The sequence below is a fragment of the Bombus vosnesenskii genome, unplaced genomic scaffold (genome assembly GCF_011952255.1).
Source record: "Bombus vosnesenskii isolate JDL3184/JDL3185 unplaced genomic scaffold, Bvos_JDL3184-5_v1.1 scf7180000014645, whole genome shotgun sequence".
Classification (NCBI taxonomy): domain Eukaryota; kingdom Metazoa; phylum Arthropoda; class Insecta; order Hymenoptera; family Apidae; genus Bombus; species Bombus vosnesenskii.
In genome coordinates, this window is record NW_022883572.1 from 19,242 (window position 1) to 37,064 (window position 17,823).

Sequence of the window (17,823 nt, forward strand, 5' to 3'; positions counted from 1 at the left end):
TCTCCCAATACATACAATTCAAACAATGATAATATAAAAGTTATCTTTGCTTTGCGCTTAGCCATGTTATACGGTAGCGTTGGTAATATTTTATCAAATATAAATGTTGGTCCCAAAATGTTGTACCGGTGGAGAATCTTCAAAGAAAATGAATTCGATAGAAATTATTCAAAAACCTCGCGTGTGCAGATATGTCGACGTTAGCACGCGAGCTAAAAATTTAATCGTAATTCGACCGTGCCAGTTTGTCCTTTCAGGAAGAAAACAACTTTATTGACTGGACAGTTCTATGTAAATATTTATAAATCGCACATTAAGCGAACTTGTTTACGAGTTAAAATCCAAAGGTCTCAGCTGTAAGAACCACAAGAAAAGATAAAAGAGACCTACCTTCAGAATTTGAACCTCATAAACGTCGTGAGGTAAACTGTTTTCTTTTCGGGCTCACTCAAAACAGAATATTGGTATCGTATGATCCCAAGAATTATGATCCCATTAATACAAATATGTATATAACAAAACAAAAATGAAACGTATTCTTTTCATTTGTAATTTTAAATAACGCATAGAAAACATAACGCATACATGGAGTTTATCACCTTCTTTAAATGGTATAATGCATTCCATAATTAAAAGCGAATAAAGAAACGAACTTACCAAAGCACCATAGGAAAGAATTTATGAAGTTTTATCTTACTCGGAAGTCAGTTTGCCTGAATATCACAAAATCCATTCACCTTAAATTTCTGGCAACGAGAACTCTTCAAATTTCCTAAAAAATGAATTTTAACAGACTTTTTTTTCAATTTTTTAAATTTTAACAGGCAATGTAATATTTTAACAGATAATTTAACATTCTAACAGAAATAGTAACAAGGGAAAGATAGCGTGTGCAAAAATGCGTGAAAGGGCATTTAGAAAAATCGAAATAATTGGAAATATAATTAAAAAGTGAAGAGAAAATATCATGGGTTTCATGCCTGGAGCATAAATGTGAAAAATTTCCGCTTTTGTAACAAATTCTACATCCTTTTCTTTTTTTGTTTAAATTGAGGTGTGCATTGAATTTCATGACAAAATAATATATATTCATATATAAATATCAAAAATAGTAGTCATTTTCCTTAGTTTATTTATCAAAATGTCATTTCCTTATATTATTATGATACAAAGAATTATATATATATATATATATATATATATATGTCGGAGATGAAAGGAAAGCCGAAGCCTTTCCTTGGAAATCTTGGGAACATCCTCTAGTACCTTAGCCTAGATTTTATTATAGTTGTAATTGCTTAAGATTTGTAATAAGCGAGATTGGGTTCGAGGTGACAATAGGTCGCTGAACGTAGCCACGGTCACGGGATGGATGTTTTATCTAACGGAGGTCTGGAGTGGTTGTATGTGTTTTCCGAGAAATGTGGTTGTGGCGGCATGCGGCCTCGAGAGCGGGCCTAGCCACGTGTGATGTTGCCTCGGAGGTGCCGATGCAATGGGACATACATTGTATTAGTAATCAAAACTCCAGGCAGAAACTGCCTAGCAACGGCGTTTGGAACTTTCTCGATGCTTCCAACGAGTGTGCCTAGCAACGGCGTTTGGAACCTTCTCGATGCTTCCAAACGGGTATAGAAAACAAAATGCAATCGTACAGGGAGAAAAATCTCCACGAGGCTGGCATTCTTGCGATTGCCTTGGAGAGTGATACATCGAGCATTTTCGACGATCGCATTTGCGTCTAAGTTAGTTTCGCTTAGTAAGGAGTTATCCCGGTGACCGTGGATTCGTTTGAACTCAAACATTGTTAATAGTATTATTTAATTTAATTATTCGTAGATCGTATTATTCATTAGGCTTAGTGTTTGTTAGACTTATTATTAGTTGTACTTATTATTTGTTAAGCTTAGTGATAGACCTGTATACACGTGTAAATAAAATCTCGGCTTTGTGAAACGATGGCTAGTCCACATGAAGAGTCGTCGCGCGCCCAAAATTCGAATCGTGATCCGACATCAGAAGTGGGATTAGAACCGTTTAAAGTGCTGCAAGAGCAAATGGTCCTTATGCGCGAGTTAATTCAGACGCTAGCGCACAAACCGGGGGAGCAAAGACCGAGTACGGAATCTAAGGATGCAACGTTACCACGTTTTGACCCCGAAGGCGCGGACGCCGATCCATCCGCGTGGTGCTCTCATACCGATCTGATTTTGAAAGACCACCCGATGCAAGATAGTGCGTTACTTTCCGCTCTAAATCGCGCCCTAAGGGGTCCTGCTGCGCATTGGCTTTCACAAATGGTGCGTGGTGGAAAGCTTACCTGGCCAACGTTTAAGGAACAATTTCTTTCGCGTTTTGGTGGCAGAGAGACAGCCGCTTCGGCGTTAATAAGGATATCCAGAGAACGACCGTCGGAGACTGAATCCCCGGGAGCGTACGGTAGTCGCCTCCGCTCCATGCTGCAGATGAAGTTGCAGGATCTAACGATGCCCGAAGTGATCAATGCCCTCGCCCTTTATATACTGAGTTCACAAGATCGACGCTTTCGGCGACTAACGCTCGCGAATAATATCAGGACGGAGGACCAATTTCATGATGAAATGAGGATTCTCCCTTACAACGATCAGCCGACATTTTCGCCAAGAAATTCACTAACGGAACCTGAAGCTAAACGAAGCAGGCTATCAGTTCCTCGGATTAAGTGCTACCGCTGTGGTGCTCTCGGACATAGGAGAACGGAGTGTCGCCTGCAAATACAAACGGGGAAGGAGCAGGATATACGAAACCCGAAGGAAAAACGACCAGCCGCATCGTCGAAGGTGACCTGCTTCAAATGCCACGAGGAGGGACATATCGCGCCTAATTGCCCATCATCGCGGAAAAGAAACTACGATTCCATTGACGAACGCCAGATCGACTCCTGTGTAGTGGAAGCTCCGGCTGGTAGATTAAGCCATCTGGGTGAGTCGTATCCATTTTACTTTGATTCTGGGGCCGAGTGTTCGTTAATCAAAGAGTCCCTAGCCTCGAAATTTTCGGGTAAAAGAATAACCGATGTGGTAGTGATGCGAGGGATCGGGAATACTTGTATTAAGAGTACACTTCAGATTTTGTCCACTGTTTGTATTAACGGTCTTACATTGGAGATAGTTTTTCATGTCCTTGCCGACGATTACCTAAAATACGATATCATGATTGGTCGCGAGATTTTGAGCCAGGGATTCGACGTAAATATCACGCAAAATAGCCTCGTTATTTGTAAAACAAAGGTCGTTAACGCTTGTGGTAAAGTCGCGGAAGATGCGGTCAACATTAACGAGGTTGACACTGATGTGATCGGTAACGACAAAGATCGATTAATCTCTGTTCTCGAAAAATTTAAAGAATCATTCATTACGGGTTTCCCGCGTACTCGCGTCAATACGGGTCAGTTGGAAATACGGCTAATTGATCCCAACGTCACTGTGCAGAGAAGCCCTTACAGGCTTAGCGAGGAAGAGCGAAGAATAGTACGCGAGAGAATAGACGAATTAATGAAAGCACAAATCGTAAAACCTAGTAATTCGCCGTTCGCGAGCCCTATGATACTCGTGAAGAAGAAGGACGGCTCAGACAGATTGTGTGTAGACTTTCGAGCGCTGAATAAAAATACGGTCGCGGATCGGTATCCCTTACCCCTTATTGCTGACCAAATCGCGAGATTGCAGAGTGCGAGATACTTCATTAGTCTGGACATGGCTAGCGGATTTCACCAGATCCCCATTCATCCTAACTCGACGGAATATACTGCGTTCGTTACCCCCGACGGTCAATACGAATACGTGACGATGCCGTTTGGGTTGAAAAATGCACCAGCCGTTTTCCAGAGAGCCATTTTCAAGGCCTTAGGCGACCTCGCTTATTCGTATGTCGTTGTTTATTTGGACGACGTTCTAATAATCGCCGACTCAATAGATCAAGCTCTAGAAAGGTTGCACACTGTACTAAACACTCTCGTAAACGCCGGATTTTCTTTCAATTTCGCTAAATGTTCTTTTCTGAAAACGTCGGTACTTTATTTGGGATATGTAATTCGTAACGGAGAAGTTCGTCCAAACCCGGGAAAAATACAAGCTTTGAATTCTTTACCTGCACCGTCGACTGTCACACAGCTTAGGCAGTTCATAGGTTTGGCCTCTTACTTCCGAAAATTTATTCCTAAATTTTCACAAGTGATGAAACCCTTGTACGCACTCACTTCTAGTAACAAGCACATAACTTGGACGGACAGGCACGAAAAGATAAGACAACAGATAATTTCCGTTCTGACCGACGCGCCGGTGTTAATGATATTTGATCCCAATCGTCCCATAGAGCTACATACCGACGCTAGTTCGGAGGGGTATGGAGCTATTTTAATGCACAAAGTCGAAAAGGAAAACAGAGTCATCGAATATTATTGTAAAAGGACCAGTCCCGCGGAATCTAGGTATCATTCGTACGAACTGGAGACACTAGCAGTAGTAAGCGCCGTCAAGCATTTCCGACACTACTTACATGGACGGAAATTCTTAGTAGTTACCGACTGTAATTCCTTGAAAGCCTCCAGCAACAAAGTAAACTTAAACGACCGGGTTTATAGGTGGTGGGCTTATTTGCAAACATTCGATTTTGACATCATGTATCGAGAGGGTAAACGAATGGCCCACGTAGATTTCTTTTCGCGAAACCCCGTAGACTTGAATCGCCGTACGATAGACAAGGTCGCAGAGAAAGAGATTAATCTGGCCGAGATCTCCGAAGATTGGCTATTAGCGGAACAACGTCGCGATCCGCAAATCTCCGAAATCGTTAATAAATTACAGAACGAAGAGCTCGCGGAAGATATCGCGAATACCTACGAACTGCGATCCGGTACACTTTACCGTAAAATACAACGAAAGGGCAGAACCCTTTGCTTACCCATTGTTCCGAGAGGTTTTAGATGGTCCGTCATCAACCATGTGCATCAGTCAATTATGCACTTAGGATGGGATAAAACGCTCGAGAAGCTCTATGAGTATTATTGGTTCGAGGGAATGGCGAAGTACGTTCGCAAATTTGTCGAGAACTGCCATGCTTGTAGAGTTTCGAAGGCTAGTTCAGGTAAAATACAGGCTGAACTGCATCCTATACCTAAGACCGGCATACCGTGGCATACGGTGCACATGGACATAACGGGCAAGCTGAGTGGCAAGAATGACTCAAAAGAGTATGTCGTCGTCTTGATCGATGCCTTTACGAAATTCGTGCACTTACATCACACACGCAAATTGGATTCGCTTAGCGTTATCAAGGCACTTAAGTCCGCCGTGTTTTTGTTCGGTAGTCCCTGTCGGGTAATAGCAGATCAGGGTAGATGTTTCACGGGCCGGGAATTTCAAGAATTCTGTGCAAGCAAACAAATCAAAGTTCATTTGATCGCGACCGGTGCAAGTAGGGCCAATGGGCAAGTAGAACGTGTTATGAGCACGTTAAAAAATATGTTCACAACGGTAGAAACGACCGGGCGTTCATGGCAAGACGCGATCGGGGAGATGCAATTGGCTTTGAATTGCACCATCAACCGCGTAACCAAATCGAGTCCTTTAGAGTTATTGATTGGTAGAGCAGCAAGACCGTATGACTTATTACTACCTGATAACATTGAGGAAAAAGAAATAGATATCTCCAGTGTAAGACAACAGGCAATAAAAGAGATGGAAACTAGTGCTAGGTATGACAAAGAGAGATTCGATAAAACCAAAGCTAAAGTAGTTAGGTTTAATCCCGGTGATTTGGTACTACGCCGAAATGAAGAAAGGAACCAGACAAAATTGGATCCAAAATTCAGGGGTCCGTTTGTAATATCGGAGGTCCTGGAAGGAGACCGATATACCTTGAAAACACTGGATGGGGAAAGGTCATACAAGTACAGTCATGACAGGTTAAGGAAAATGCCGGATAGTTGCATTCCTGCGGAGTTGGATGTCTGTTGTGATGACGAGGACAGTGACCATGGCGATGTGAGTACCCCGATCCCAGAGGATCGTAGAATTATATGAGCCCAGGTGCGGCCATGGGATGGAGTTCAGTGCGGTCAGGCACTGGAAGTGACGATGTCATGAAGCTGGGAGCCGGTTTAGTACCGACAGCGACAATGTCACGAGGTTGGAGCTGGTCTAGTACCGACAGCGACAATGTCACGGATTTGGAGCTGGTCTAGTACCGACAGCGACGATGTCACGAAGCTGGAGCTGGTCTAGTACCGACAGTGACAATGTCATGAGGCTGGAGGCGGTCTAGTGTTGACAGCGATTGTGTTACGAGGCTGATTATGTAACGAACTTTGAGAGTATGTGCGATTCGAAGGATGAGACCCATTTGGGTGTGAAATCGAGAATGGTCCGTCATGTCATTACGACCCGACTGAAAGCACGCAGAATGCAACTGGCACTTTGAATGCCAATCACAATGATACTAATCCTGTTTCCTTTCGTTTTGTTGACGAAGGTACACCCGAGGACGTGTGATAGTCAGGATGGCCGTGTCGGAGATGAAAGGAAAGCCGAAGCCTTTCCTTGGAAATCTTGGGAACATCCTCTAGTACCTTAGCCTAGATTTTATTATAGTTGTAATTGCTTAAGATTTGTAATAAGCGAGATTGGGTTCGAGGTGACAATTGGTCGCCGAACGTAGCCACGGTCACGGGATGGACGTTTTGCCTAACGGAGGTCTGGAGTGGTTGTATGTGTTTTCCGAGAAATGTGGTTGTGGCGGCATGCGGCCTCGAGAGCGGGCCTAGCCACGTGTGATGTTGCCCCAGAGGTGCCGATGCAATGGGACATACATTGTATTAGTAATCAAAACTCCAGGCAGAAACTGCCTAGCAACGGCGTTTGGAACTTTCTCGATGCTTCCAACGAGTGTGCCTAGCAACGGCGTTTGGAACCTTCTCGATGCTTCCAAACGGGTATAGAAAACAAAATGCAATCGTACAGGGAGAAAAATCTCCACGAGGCTGGCATTCTTGCGATTGCCTTGGAGAGTGATACATCGAGCATTTTCGACGATCGCATTTGCGTCTAAGTTAGTTTCGCTTAGTAAGGAGTTATCCCGGTGACCGTGGATTCGTTTGAACTCAAACATTGCTAATAGTATTATTTAATTTAATTATTCGTAGATCGTATTATTCATTAGGCTTAGTGTTTGTTAGACTTATTATTAGTTGTACTTATTATTTGTTAAGCTTAGTGATAGACCTGTATATACGTGTAAATAAAATCTCGGCTTTGTGAAACGATGGCTAGTCCACATGAAGAGTCGTCGCGCGCCCAAAATTCGAATCGTGATCCGACATATATATGATGTATAATGCAAAATAAGGATATAAAACTTAAAATTGATTTCACAATTACACTTAAATATGGTATGAAAAGTAAGGTTTGAAAGAAAATTTCAGATACATTGATTTCCGGAGTTATTTAATTGCTTTTCATGTTTAGTTGTAACTTTCCACAATTGGCCAAATTGCAAAATTCATGCCATTGACATTAAGGAAACAATATAGAGTGTAATAAAAGGAAAACAAGAAAATACAAATTCTGACAGTGAATTTAGTAAAAAATCAAGAAAAAGTAAGACAGACGTTAGGAAACTATAGCAAAATAAAAGAAGCTCGAGAGGGCAGCGATAACCATAACAATAAGAAAGAAACACAAGAGAAAGGTCACTAAAATAAATTACAAAGTGTAAAATAGCAGTAGAAGAAAAAAAACAAATAACAAGTAGGAGCAAGGAAAATAAGTTATACAAAAAAGGAAATGAAGAAATGATTTTAAATCAAACCTTAAATCCTACAGAAAGTACATATAATGTTAAAGGGAACAAAGAATATGAAAGACAAATTAAAGAAGGTAAGAAAAATTTATCATTAATTAAGAGAGATTTTATATTATAATAGAAAGATACCAGAATATAGAAAAAGGTAGGAGAAAAGAAAAGAAAATGAGCAGATGAACAAAGCAAAATGGGCAGAAGAAAGAAGCAAACTAACAAAAAAAAAGTGAGGTAATAGAAGAGTCAGACAAAATTAAAAGAAGAAAAGAGAGGAAAAACTATTATTATAAAAAGGTTGTAAATAAGAGATAAAGTAGAAGAACCCAAAATGAAATTGAACATAAATAGATTAAACTTTGTTTCAGGGCATCACTCTTTTCTGGTCATTGTTTGTATCCTCTAATGTTATTTCATGAATATGAAAATGAATATGAGAACGAAAAATAACAGTTTTGAGTTTAGTGATCAATTGTTTCACAAGTAGTGATCAATATATAAATTGATTTGGCAAAGGCAACTTTTGGTATTTTGTACGAGTGGAAAAATATATATAACCCAACTTATATTATAGCGAAAACATTCATGTTATGGACAGAAATTAATGCTTTAATGGTAATCTGACATAAAGACAAAATCAACCATACACAGTGTAGGTATATGGTATAAGAATATGGGTTCTCCACTACTCAACAAGAATAGATAAAATACAAACACATTTCCTAAAAAGAATATTATACATACTGAAATACCATGTAATGCCAGATTATGTGATTAAAAGCAATAAGAATAGTCTTGGAACAAAAAATAATAAAATGAGGCATAAACTACATGTTAAAACTGGCAAACATGGGAGAACACATAATTAGACAGGAAAACATTGCAAAAAGTAATACACACATAATAAACTCAAATAGAGTTACGAAGCCGATGGTACAGAAATAATAATAAATTTAAACTGAACAATAATAGAAGAAATAACACAAATACTTGCTGGATAAAAGAAAGAAAGAATAGAATAATCTACTTATAGTGAAGTATATAAATATGCTAAAAATATAGAAAAAAATAATTAAAGTTTCTTGCATATGAAACTGTTATTAATAACTAAAAGGATAATCAAAGTTAGAGTAGCTGGGAGACAGGAACAATCAGTGAATGCAGAAAATAACATAAAATACAAAACAGATGAAAACAAAATGTATAATATGTGTAAGAAAAATATATTGGATAATATTAAGATTTTACAACAAAATTCATTAAAAAAACAACAATAGGATGGTGATTTTTTTTTCTGACAAAGAAAAATAGTTACAAGGACTGACAAATTTTATTAAAAAGCAAAAGCAGCATTAAGCTAAGATCATTTTATCATAGAAGAATAGCAATTCAGACAAATTCACAAATTATAATAATCTAAGAACAACTTAAATACTTTGTTATGTTTGTTTTGCAGTAACCAACAAATTTAAAGACTTAGCCTAAGTATAAATATGCCATAAATAATTCTATGTAGAAATAAACATAAATAATATTAAATAAATAGAACTTTTCTTATTGAAATGTGACAGTCTGTAATAAAAGATAAATTAAAAAAGAAAAAATAACTTTAACAAAAAAGAAATTTATAAAAATTTATTCTTAAAAAATTGTGGCCAATCAGATACGTGAAATAAAAGATTATTAGAAGAAACATGATTAGTCTACAAGAAGATCATACGAAAGGAGAAATGAAACATGTACCGTATTCTCTCAACATACGATTGCGAAGAAGTTTACTTACTCTATATTTCATTTCCGAACTTCTTCGTTTCCACGCAGTCATAGCAGTTCAGAACTATTTTATGAAAATCAAGAATTTCCTACATCAAATTATTTGATTTGCAAGACCTCATATATTTCTAAATTACTTACACAAAATTAGTACAGCCTATGAACAATGCAAACATTAAAAAGAAATAAGCGATACAGTAGCCCAAACAAGGACAAAGGTTGAAATAAGACAACAAAAATAGCAGTTATTATTCAAATTTGTATGAAAAATCCTTCAGAAATTAAATTCTTCTTTTAATGAAAGACGGTTATGTATATGAAAATCAAAAATGCAGTAAAAATACAAAAAATATAAAAGAAGAAAACTGTATTTGTTATTACGACTTACTTTTGCATGTAGAATAATTTCCATTTCGGTTACTGCACTACCCCTGTTATTAAATAGGTTTTGGAGTTCGATATTTAATTGATTCACACAGATTCAGTTTTTATATTCTGTATTTCACCACCATGTACAGCCATATGAACACACCGGATACTCTCAGATAATTAACACGTGGCAGAAACTAAAACAAAAGGGCGTCGTTAGAAGTCGTACCAACTTCGCATGTAGGAACTAGTGATCATACCAACATGACATTTATCTCAACAGATTAAACAGTACTGAACTCTATGATGATGCGCTAGCATGATATAATGTCGACGATGAGGTAGCGTTGTTTGCTGATTGGTTATACTTCAGGACTACATGTGGGACCTCTGTACGATCGCTGGTTAAATCGGTCACTTTGCGATATGCTTATGAAATCTAAACGTAATTCTTTTGTTAACATTTTCATAATTATACTTCAATTTTAGGATTAATTAAACAAATATTTAATAATTATTTTAATATCGATTACTATATATAACGATTATTATAATGCGAAATTTTATGTGTAAATAGTATGTTAAAATATGTAAATGTATATAAAATAAAATATATAAATGTGTGCATATGCAAAATATATTACATGTGTGTGTACCTACATTTAAAACACGTAACAGTTATACAATATTCTAGATTACGAATTTGGATTTATCGTTCATTATGTTCTTTCATTACAATTTAGTTGTCAGTTGCAAATCGATTCATAAGTTTCATAAGGGAAGGATCTTTTTATTGCAAATAGACTAATGGAAAGTTTTTCTCAAAAATCAATTGCAAATAATAATTTTGAATAAAAACGGAAGAAGAAATGTCTTTCCTAAAGGAAGAAAAATGAATAAGGTATGAAAATCTAATAGCTGATAAAATTTTATTCGTTATTCCTTATTGACTGTCGATATTAGACCTTGATATTTCGTGTCAGGTATCCCTATCTCTGACATTCAATAAGAAAGGAGAACGTTTGTTTAGAACCTTACGTCCTCGAGAATGTTTCTAGTCCTATAACAAACAGTTTTTCTAAACAAAATCTTATTTTTAAAATTACATATTTACATACATTATATTTAAAAGTCTCGCTCTGACAAAATAATATTATTATACAGATGTATAGCATTACAAATTAGAAACAGAAAAGACATGTACCTCTGTAGCTCATAACTTTCTTTGACGAAAATTTATTCCTATTCTAATTATAAAGTTTTTAGTAATAATAATAACAAAATAATGACTCGATGATTGAGTACATATTAACAAAAATACCCGTATCTGAAATGTTTATTATTTTGAAACTTAGTGAGGTACAATTATTTCATAAAGTTTATTATTCTCGCTTTGTTTCGTGCAAAATCAATAATTATATCTTCGTAATTTCAATTTTCACATAACGTATTCAAATTAAATAATCAATTAGATAGTCTGCCCTGAGACATAGTAGTATGTATATAATTTTTAATTAATTTTAATCTAGAGAAAGCACGCCCTGCAGAAGCGATTGGAATAATTAGTAATATTCTTAAAGTAACATGAAATTGGAAAATAAATCCTTAATTTTATGTGTCATATTCGAACATTGCATTGCTGTTATATACAACAAATTTTTACTGTATATGTCACAAAATATTTTTATTTCATTAAGCATATCGCTTCTATCTACATTTCGATGATTTTCATTTTCTAAAATAATGTCCAAATTCATACGGTGTTTAATCGGTTCTTCTGCTTTCATATTTTTTAGTATTGTTATGTTATATAGAAATCTGAATGGTACAGACTCATGCTCAATGCTCAATTTGCATGAACCTTTCTCCGATTGAAAATATTCTCTGATCAGTCATAACTAAAAAGTGCTTTTTGAAAAAGATAACTTCGGTGTTATGCGAACGTGTATCTCCGCTTCATAGGCATAACAAATTTTCGTTTTCTTAATACGACGTCTTAAAAATTTAATGAAATGTCATTATTAGAGCAGGTGAACCTGTCGAAGAGCTACTTGCTCATCGATTTCGATGCCCTTGAAATATATCGTGAGATCATGATTCTGAACAACATTTTCTTATAGATACGAATGCTCGGTCTTAGTTTTCGTTATATTCATGCAAAAGTATGTTTGGTATCATAAACATATAAATCCTTTTTTATATTTTATATAAAATTAAGAGAATAATGTTTGACATCTTATCTATAAATAAAATAGTAGACGGTATTATTTCTTCTTCTAATGTCAACCAGCAATTTTCTCTTAATGTCCCTTTAAGATGTCTTAGAACCAACAATTTATTCTGCACCGGTCAACACATATTGCTTTAATCGTGAGCTAAATCATGCTAACTCCTTTTGTTCGAAGATAGATCAACTTTGGCAAATCACAGTCTCCTTAAAACACTTGCTGGAACGTTTATTTTAATTTATTTGTATGCTTGTATCTATATTTAATATATATATTATTTCGAGCATATATATGTCGCGTTCACATTATGATTAGGGTTAGGTGAGTGTAACGAATCTTCATTTGGATTAATCATTGTTGTTATGTAATAGAGAAGATATTTACTAGTGCAAATATGATTATTACAGAATTTGACAAGTAGCCGTAGTAATTAGATACTCGAGATGCTAATGACGATGATGTGAGATCGGACGAGAACGAGTGCACTCAACGTAGTATGAGAGTTGGCTGAAGTAAGTAGTTTTGTTACTTGCTCTTAATATTCAAGAAAAAAAGAATATTAAAAAAACAGATGTATGTAAAAATGAGAATGATACAATGTATGGCAATAGTCGCGTAGTACTAAAATATTTCTTTTTTTCGATGCTTATATTATAGATTATTAAAAATAGATTATTAAGGAAAGCAAAAAAAAATTGTAAAAATGAAAAAACCAATACCACACGGAGTTCCCAAACGGTGAACCATCCAAGTACCATTCGTGCCTAGCGTTGCTTAACTTTCGTGATCAAACGAAAACGAGTGCTTTTTTAATTTTAATTATAACGTTTATTGCCCAAAGAAATACATATTTTGTATATAAGGCCGAAAAATTTTACTATATCGAATGCTTTTTCAAGGCAGGCGGCTACTCGTTGCTTTGCATTGGGAGCCCACCAGATGTCTGACGTTAGTTTATTTATTGCGTACAGTGTGGAATGTTTGTGTCGGAAGCCGATATGATTGTGTTGGATTACGTTGTTTTTTGTGCGGAAGGAAACTAGGGGGTTGTTTATGACTATTTCGAATACTTAGCTTATGTTGGATAGGAGGGGTCGCAGGTTTGATTTTGTCTTTGTTTCCGCGTCTTCTTTTTTTATTTTGCACTTGCCTGGTCAATGCGACTCAATATATTTCACGCGCCGATAATTAAGGTTACAGTTTTGTGAGATATGACATAACAGTTGGCATTTGTGGCATTGCGTCATGTAATTTTTTCTGGTTTTTCCCCATTTTACCCTAAAGTAATTCAGACGGCTAATTTTTGGTAAGTTACTAATATTGCTATGAGAGAATACTTGGACTATGTATATTGGGAGCAGTACGTTGTTATCTATTGATTTTTTATTGAGATGCGTGAAACTTTTTTTAATTGGACGTCGGACATCTATAATGCTTGCAACTCTACGAGTATTTCTATCTCAGAGATTTATTATTTACATATGTATAGAGGAATATATATAGGTACTGAATTAAACCATAGATAAACATATGATAATGAGTGGACTTGTGGAAAAAAATTACTTCCCCTTCGATTTCGATGGGTTTTGAATATATTATCCGAATATATTATTATATTGAATATATTAGTATCCGAGATATTCGCAAATAACTGTCGATAGTACTATAGTGTAGTCAGCCTATAGTTGTGTGCTGAGGCAGCGTATGGGTCAGTATTGGTTGCCCAAGTCCACCACAAATCTATCTCTTATCTTCTGTTTATAGTATATATAAACGAGAATTGGGCTAACTCAATGTCCCGTGCATAACTGCATAGGGTGTAAGAAATGTCTATTGTAAACCAATTAAATGTAAATGTCATCAATGTATTGCGTTAGGGTTAGTCTTTTTAATAGCTTGCTTGAAATAAAAACAAGTTAATTATACAAATACTGAACGAATTGATAATTGATATTATTTTTCGAAATAGAACAATTATTATTTTATGCTAATCATTTCGCGTGTAACCTACGAGTGCACTCAAATTTTTCACTCTTAACTCCTTTCTAACCTCATCTTTTGTAATTATTGCGGCTTATTTACGGTGTATTTACATGCGTGTAGTATTCGCTGGATAAACACTTCTCAAGCTTGTCGAAGGCGCGGCCCCTTTCCCCCACAGTAGTTACATGATAATAATTTTATTTGCACTAAAGTTCGTCGATTCGCGGATAAATATATCGCAAACTAAATTGAGAATGCGATAATCACGAGACTATCAATTTATATTATTTTAAATATAATTATTTTATACGTCTTTCAAATTTATTTGTGAAATTAGAAGTATTTTGAAAAATAAAGAACAAAATAAAGGATTCTGTTACATTGAACCACTTAATTGACTTTAATCACTAAATAAGTTCGGATTATCCTTTTCTCTTTCTTGCTTCAGTTTTTCCTCGGTCCTGTCGTTTTCGACGAACTGATCGATCGTCATAATGACATTAACAAATTAATATCTTATTCGACAATGATAACGGATTTACTTTCATTAGAAAATCGATTGACTGTGTTTACAATCAGAGCATGAGCATTTTCTTTGGCCTGATTGGTTACAAATCTACCAATGTGAAATTCACCATGAAGCATGAAGATAAATTTGCATTTAATTTCATCGTTTGAAAAAAATTGTCTTTTGAACGACGCATTTTTACCTTACGAAAAAGCTTTGTTGCTTTTGTACAAGAAGAACTGTTTTCATCGGAATGGTTATCCGAAAGAATAATTTGAAAAAACACTCTGTATAATATAAATGTGTATATCTGTACTATATGCGAATTTACCGCTAATCTACATCGACCCATTAGCACCTATTCTATGGTCATAACTGACCATATACCAGATCAGTGCTTTTCTATTCTTCGAACGAATTTCTGGTTTTTACGAACATTCATAGTAAACTTGTTTTATGTAGCGATAGTTTATTTTTTGGTAATTGTTCACTGGTAGAATGTCTACAATGAGTCAGTACATTTTCTTCCTTTTGAGTCTGATTTGCTCGATTTCTTTATTTATGTGTTGTTTCCAAACAAATTTGTCTGGATGTAGATGGTCCGGGCAAAGACCTGATTATCTAACTGTTTTGATTTGCTGTATGATGTGGTGGTTGAGAATAATAAGACATGTGGCACCTTTCCTTAATGTGAATATAGTGAGGTTGCATTTACCCGTATTTTCAGTTTATTTCTATCTATTTGGCCGCTCCTCGAGTATTTCGACGTGAGTTTGTAGCTGTAGCTACATTAGAGTAGGTTCTAATTTATTTTATATAGTGTCGTACAGTGACAACTATCTACTTGCCAAGCCGCGTTACAAGAAAACACCTGGGAGCACAGGAAATTACTTTGAACCCCGAGACAGTTGGGCTGATATAGTCGGCTGCCCGAAAGTTCCATTATAATATTTCCGAATTAAACATGATAGAATTTGGAAATATTGCGCTATAACGGTTTGTGAACAATATAAAGGAATACCGATAATGTGTAGGTCAAGGTGGGTGTAGGTCGTAAGATAAAGGATAGTGTAGATAAATATGACAAGGTGTATTTATAAACAAGTTATTTACTATAAATTATTTAATATGTATACAGGCCAGTCGTATTATAGCGGCGATAGTTAGAGTCAAATTATTAATTTTGGTTTTTTATCGTAGTTAATATTATGTTGGTTGTGGCCATGTTGAAGGCAAATCAGGATAGTCCTGGCCGAGGTCGGTGGTCTGGCCCTATAACAAACAATATCAACAATAATATAGCAAATAAATATCATAAACATCGATATCATTTGTAAGGGAATGCACTTTGAGTATAGTGAATTTATGTTGAACAGTTTTTGGGTACTAGATTGAAATTAGATAATAATTTTGTTACTTATGTTATAGATTTACCCGTTAATTTTAAGGAGATGCAATTGTTCAGGCGCCGTTAATTCACTGGATATGTCGTCCTTGTAGAGAAATGTTAGGTTGGCATGATCGCTAGTTACTACAAGCTAAGTTGCTACGACTTCTAACGACGCTCTTTTGTCTTAGAAGTCGACCACGTGTTAATTGACCGAGTGTATTCTGTGTGTTAAGACGTGTCTTACGAGGCGATATATTATTACAAAATATATTGGAGAAAGTCGAATCTGCGTGAATCGATTAATTAATAAACCCAAACCTATATCCTTTAACAGGTTATGGGCCCAGGGCAGTAAACTGCGGTAATAAAAGGCATTACTTTTGAGTTTTTGTGTTTTCAGAGATAATCCAAGAAGAGACCACGCCATGGTCGACCAGGAGAGAATAGGTGATGTGGACAGCGATATGAAGCCGGCCCTAAGAAAGGGGAATTACGAATATTGGAAGACAATGACGGAAGCCTCGTTAATTTTCCTGGGTTGCTGGAAAGCAATAGAGCCAGGATTTACGGCAGCAGAAAGGTTGGACCCAGAGTGCATGAGGATGGACAACATGGCACGTGCGTACCTTCCCGGCATATTCGCCCCGAATATCTTGGGGAAATTAGGACTTTGAAAACAGCAAGGGATTCCTGGAAGGTGCTAGAGGACGTCCACCGGAGGTCTACGTCGATGGACACTGTTTTATGCATACGGGAACTGGGAACTATAGAGAAGACCCCCAACATGGATATCTCCACATACTGCGGGAGGATATACGACCTATGCGATAAGCTCTCCAACGTAGGATTAAAAATTGAAGACCATATGATGGCATGTTTCGTTTTGGCCGGCCTCGTGGCGGATCCAAATTGTGCAATGTATATTAGAACAATAAGAATCGATAAGAGTCTAACCATGAGGATCGTGAAGTCCGATCTTCTACTCGAAGAAAAACAGATCGAAGCGGCCATGGATTCATCCGAGAAGAACAACGCAATGGCGACCTGGAAACAATGGAGGCCCAAGCCTCAACAAAGCAAAGATGGCGCGAAAGCAATGCACAAAGACCAAAAGGATAAGAAGTGCTACAAATGTGGAAAATGAGGCCATATGTCGTACCACTGCCAAGAGGAAAAGGGAGATAAGGAGGACCAAAACCAAGGAGACAAAAGGGAGAGAGAATCAGAAGACAAACCGAAGTCCAAGGGACTTATCTCCACGCTAACTCTATCATCTATCAGCCACATGGAAAGGGACAGGATCAGCTACCTTGACTCGGGGGCCTCAAATCACATGACTTCGGACAGGTATCGGTTCGTGGATTTCGTGCCTGCAACTGGACAGATCAGGATTGGTAAGGTGTACCTGGAAGTCAAGGGAAAAGGAACGATCGTCGTGAAGATGACTAAGGCCTGTGGCGGGTGGAACCTGTACTTGTCGAACGTCCTGTGGGTACCTGAATTAAATGTGAATCTAATCTCAATCAAACAATTGGCAGTATGTACGAGGGATGAGGCCATCGGTACACATGATGATGGGGATGTAATATTCAATTCAAAGGCAGGAGACAATGTGTATTACCTAGAGACAATACCATCTGAAAGGCATGTAGCAAACGTTTCCGTGGAGAATGATCAGGAAAGACCTGGGAAAGATGACGACGACATTGAGGTCATTGAAGCCAAGGCATACAAAAGTA

The 17,823-nt window shown here is 36.9% G+C and overlaps 1 long non-coding RNA gene across 1 annotated transcript; it reads right to left on the bottom strand.

Annotated features, from left to right (window-relative positions):
• Nucleotides 1-270: 270 nt before the first annotated feature.
• On the bottom strand, nt 271-9,751 carry LOC117240472. The gene is made up of 3 exons (XR_004494708.1): nt 9,617-9,751; nt 658-772; nt 271-354 (listed from the first exon to the last, which is right to left on the bottom strand). It is a non-coding gene; the product is annotated as an uncharacterized LOC117240472 (long non-coding RNA).
• Between the last annotated feature and the right edge of the window lie 8,072 nt (nt 9,752-17,823).